This window comes from Fukomys damarensis, unplaced genomic scaffold, assembly GCF_012274545.1.
Source record: "Fukomys damarensis isolate Sample0158 unplaced genomic scaffold, DMR_v1.0_HiC HiC_scaffold_15, whole genome shotgun sequence".
Classification (NCBI taxonomy): domain Eukaryota; kingdom Metazoa; phylum Chordata; class Mammalia; order Rodentia; family Bathyergidae; genus Fukomys; species Fukomys damarensis.
In genome coordinates this window covers 52080004-52085464 of record NW_022900927.1, presented here as the reverse complement: position 1 = coordinate 52085464, position 5461 = coordinate 52080004, and positions in this window count along the sequence as shown.

The window sequence follows — 5461 nt, the reverse complement described above, 5'->3', positions numbered from 1 at the left end:
GGGGCTTGGCACTTTTGGACTGAGTACCAGAACTAAATGTGACACAGATTTTTACCTTTTTAATAATTTTCAATTGCAGGAGCACTGATGTTGGAAGGGTCCAGGGAAGGGAGGAAATAGAGAAACAGTGTGGCAATTTAAATATTGTGAGTTGGGCCAACGTGTACTTAACATCCACCGTGATGACAGCAACAGCAACGCTAAGGGTATTAGTTTTCAGGTTTGTTTGTGGGCTGAATGTGGGCACAGCTTGGCATTTAAAATGAGGCAGATTCAGACCATGATGTTTTCTCACAGTTAATGCAGAGACCATAGATAATAATTATGTTGCTGAGCCTACCGAGAATCTTTACGACCGATTCTCTATTAAACTGGCAAAACAAGAGGATAACGTCTCCAGCACTAACAAGTTGGCAGGGAAGTAGCTGGCAACCCCTCCCACCGAAGTTCCATCTGTGCGAACCTTCAGTGTGATCGACGATACTGTTTCCCCACACAGGTTCCGGGCCTACTATATAATCAAGAGACAGGGAGTGAGCGTAGAAACAACATCCTCGCTGTTTTTGAAAGTCATTGACTCTGGAAGGTGAGCACTAATGCTGTTAAATCATTCTGAGGAGAAGTATACATGGGGTGGTGTGGACAGGAAAATAACCACTTCTAAGCACCGATTCATCCAGTGACATAAAAGTCACAGAGTAAGGACAGTTTCTAACCAGGATTCGTTTTAGAACAGCCTATTGTTTCTTTTCACAGATGCTAAGAAAACTGTTATTGTTTAAAAATCTTTTCTGCTGGTGGCTAATAGCGCATAGCACTTTCCCTGCCTTGGTTCTGCTACAGAGTCCTGGGTTGCTGGCTTAGATTTTCCTCCTACAAGCACAGGGGAGGGGCAAGAAAGAAAGGCCTGTGAATGAAAAGGAGGTGCACAAAGCAGCTGAGGTGAACCTTGACTCTGGTCCTTGGAGTGATATGTCATTGCACACTTTCAGTGCCACCCAGGAAGGATCCATGGACGATTTAGGTAGCTGCCTCCTCTGAGCTCCTAAACATTCACTTGATACTTAAAATGCCTTGTGTGGAAACTGCTGCAACGCATGGCTCGTTTCTCTGGTCATACTGTTCACAGTGCCTGCAATAGGGCCTCAGTGGACATACTTTTGCAGGGTGATTAAATGAACGGACTACAAGCCATTCCCACTGAAGGCCGTGAACAGGGAAGAATCTTCAGGTAACCTGAGAGAGCAGAGAAGTTTATCACCAGTACTCACCACACTTTGGTAAAGGATACTCCATGAAGAGAGTGTAAGAATAGTTAATTCTGTGATGCTCGTATATGCCAGGCTGGTTCCAAGCACCTTGCATGCTTAACATTTAAATCTCTAAACAGAAAGTTGCTGCTGTCATTTAAACAATGGGACAAAGCTCCAAAAGCGTTTACTACATTTTAAGATCCCACTCCCGCGACGCAGGGGCATTGGCATGCTTTCTGGCCTCTGAGGCCCAGTTGCTCAGCCCCCCACATCTTGCACCAGGTAGGGAACACTATCTAAAAGCCCTGTGAATCCCATTGAGCCATTTTGCAGCCTCTCAAAGACCTTATGTGAACAAATAGAGAGGAGGAAAACGAGGTTTTAATTATCTTCTTTGTCATGTTATTGTCCTGGAGTTCATTTTGAATACATTTAAGTGATTTGCGGAGGCCCAGAAAATTACTTCCGTCTCACTTCTCTTTATTAATTCATACCCATACTCCTACCCTACATTTGTTCATTCCCTCCTCTTCTCAACAAAGCAGAAGCAAAGAAAAATATCTGTGCTAGAAAAGATTATGATTCTTCCTTCTCTGGAAATTTCTGTCATTACCTGATTCATCCAAATGCGGTTCCGTGGAGTTTCTCCAGACCCTTGGGCAGCTTAGTTGTCTCCTACTGTCCTTTGTCATAGATACATAACAGTCAGTCATTTTAGAAGACTGTTATTTAATTCCATTGAGCTCTCTCTTCTCAGGCTTTAAATTTCTGGAGAAGAAAGACTAGATTTTTCATTTACTTAATACTCCTAGTTCTGTACGTGATATTGGGTGCTTAGCACACATATTCTGAGTAAATTAATAAATATAATGCAAAGCATTCGTTTTACAGAGCAAGAGATTGCTCTTACTCTATAAGGTGGACCTGACTGCTGACTTCACATAATCATACAACTAATCAGTGGAAAAGCTGACCTCAGGTAAGCTATATGTCTCACTAGGAAGGCTGAGCTGTCCTCCATTGCTTAAATCAAACCCAGCCTTCATTGCAATACCTGCAAATGATTTCCTTACACTAATAGCTGTCTCCTTTGGATCTTATACTTGTAGTCCCTAATGCTTGTTTAGCTGCATACACATATATTTTACTCCTCTCTACCTGCCTAGATGATAATCATTTAAAGTTAGGATGGTACGTATGATCTCTTTTCTGTTCACACTTTCATTGCTTGAGAGTTTGAACCTGCGACAACTAGAAATTGATCATCTTATCCACTTTTACCGCTCCCATTATCACTTCTAACTGCCGTCCCAAGCACACCCTCAAGGACCAGACTCTTCTTTCAGGCCGTTTGCACATTCTTCCATCTCTGTGTCACCTTGGGGCCTTCACAACACTCCGCTGAACCACTGCGAGCTATCACAAAACTACAATGAGGCCATTCTGAGAAAGAGTCGAAGACAGTGGTCCTTTTTCTCTAACTCTCTATGGGGTTCCAGGGATAATTATCCTGGATAACGAACTTTTTTCCTTCTTTTTTCTTTTCTTTTCTTTCTTGTGTGTGTGTGTGTGTGTGTGTGTGTGTGTGTGTGTGTGTGTGTACTCTGTGAGTTTCAAAGAATCCCTTAAAATTTCTTGACTTAGAGTGTCTGGGGTTTCAGGCAGACCCTGAAGGCCAGAAGCCAGATCATGAAAGCTGTCAAAAGCAAAGAGCTGCTCCAAACGTTTCTCATTCTTTGTCTTGTTGCCCTCACACACATGCTTCTTTCTTCTGTGAGCCTCCTTTCTCATTCCTTTCCTTCTCTGGATCTCTTGTCTGTGTATATACAGTACAGGCATGGCCTTTTAGTTCCCAAGTATACTCATTCAAGCTAGTCAGTATTTCCAAAATCTCATTCCAGGATCCTGAGAGATCCAATATAATTGCATCAACTTGAGTCAAATGTCCTTCCATGGTTCATTTGGTTGTAACTCCGGAGTCCTTGTCATGTAGAATAGAGATAGGTTTGTACCATTGACTATGACCTGTACTAGACATGGAGGAGAGATACAAAGAAGAGAAACTTAATCTTCAAAATCTTAATAATAAGCTGCAGAGTTAAAGTCAAAACCATATAAATGCTCTTCAATTTATAATAGGGTCTATCCCCCATGAACCCACTGTGAATTGAAAAGATTACAAGTTGGAAATGAATTTAATACGCCTAACCTACCATCCATCCCGGCTTAGCAATACAGAACACTGTGGAGTATCAGTTGTTTCCTCTTGGGATCACATGCTGTGTGGGACCTGCAGCTTGCTGCCACTGCCCAGAGTAGCAAGAGGTAATAGGACCTTATATTGTTAGCCTTGAAAAGATCAACATAAATAAATTTTAAGTGAAGTTTCTACTGAATAACTATTGCTTTTAAACTATTTGGGAAAAAATGTGTCTCAGATTATTTTGTTATTAAGTTTATCGGTACACTTCAGACATACAATACAGTTACATTCATCATTGGGATCTTGTACCTTTACATGACAGGTCTTGGTTCTTATTTTTTCCCCATTCCCAGCCCTCCTTTCACCCCTGACACCCTTCCCTGTTTAAAAGACATTGTTTCCACGTTTTTCCTTTTCTCACTGTTTTTCTTTTCCCTTTTTTACCTTTCCCCTACCCCTCCCACTTCCCCTACTCTTTTAGACCATTTCTTCCAATTACACAGTATCAATTATACATTTTGATCCTCAACTACACTATTCAGTATTTACATGTGTCTTATTAATTTCACTTAAGAGTATGGCCTCAATGTGCATTTACTCAGCTATAAATATCTCTAGTTTCTCATTCTTTGTGGTTGAATAGTACTCCATTTTATTAAAAAAAAAAAACAAAACAAACAAACAAAAAAAACACATCTTTATCCAGTCTCCAGTTGGTGGGCAATTGGGCTGTTTCCAAGTTTTAGCTATTACAAACTGTGATACTATAAACATGGGTAAATATATATTGCTGTGGTATGATTCTTTTAATGCTTTTGGGAAGATGCCCAGCTGAGTAGAATAGGACTTCTAGTCCCAGCTCTTTGAGGTATCTCCATACTGATTTCCATAGTGGTTGCACCAGTCTGCACTCCCACCAACAATGAAGACGTGTTCCTTTCTCCCCACATTCCCGCCAACATTTGTTACTGGTTGATTTCTTGATAGCAGCCATTCTTCCTGGGGTGAGGTGGATTTCAATTGGAGATCACTGTTATTTCTTCATGGTCCATATTTTCTCTTAAAATCAAGAAGGCAAGAAGTAATGATACTATTTGTTCAGAAAAATGGAGGAAAAACTCTCACGGTCCTATTTCACCATTTCCAATACCTCAAAAACTTTGTTGGTGCCTTCTATCCAAAACTACCTCATCCACTTAAGAGGGAGAAAACAGGAAAATGATGTGAGTCTTTGGGGAGCCCCTTGTCGTGCTAGGATATTGTCCCTGGGTTCTGGGACTCAACACAGTTGCTGGGCCTGCAAGCGTCACACCAGCGTTCTACATAGCCAATGAGTGGAAGGAATAAGAGGAAAGCATGGCACACCTTCTGTTCAATACCTCTCAATCTCACTGGTCAGGACTGTTCATAAAGCCACGTGTAGACGCAAAACAGTTGACAATGTATCGAGCTAAGAAAGGAAAACAGGGTATTTTATAGGTCATCGCTAGATGCTGCCAAAAATTCGGTTCTTGTACTTAATTTATTAAGTTGGACACAGTATTTCAGCCTGGTGACAAAGGTTCCCGCCTCTTTTAAACTGTATCCTCCCTTGAATATTGTGCTACTGAACTAAGTTAACACTTTGTTTGACTATTTTGTTTTACTTTACTTTCCTCAATTTCCTCGGGCCTTCTATTGGTGTCCTAAGGACTCCGTCTTTCTTTTTCCTGTACTCTCCACTGCTAACTTTAAACTATCAAACTATCAGACTATTTCCTAGATAAATCAGTACTATTTTCTGTCTGTTTAGCTCTTTCTTCCAGGTTCCAGCAACATATTTTAGACCGGTTGCCCATCATTTTTAATTTACTGCTCCACCAATTAAAGAGCCAGCATCTGAAACAAACAAACAACAACAAAAAAACAACAAAACCACTTTCGAGTTCTAAGGAAAGAACTCATATCCAAAATACATTGTAGAGAAATTTCATCAGAGAAACACCCTGATTTCTCACATCGGGGA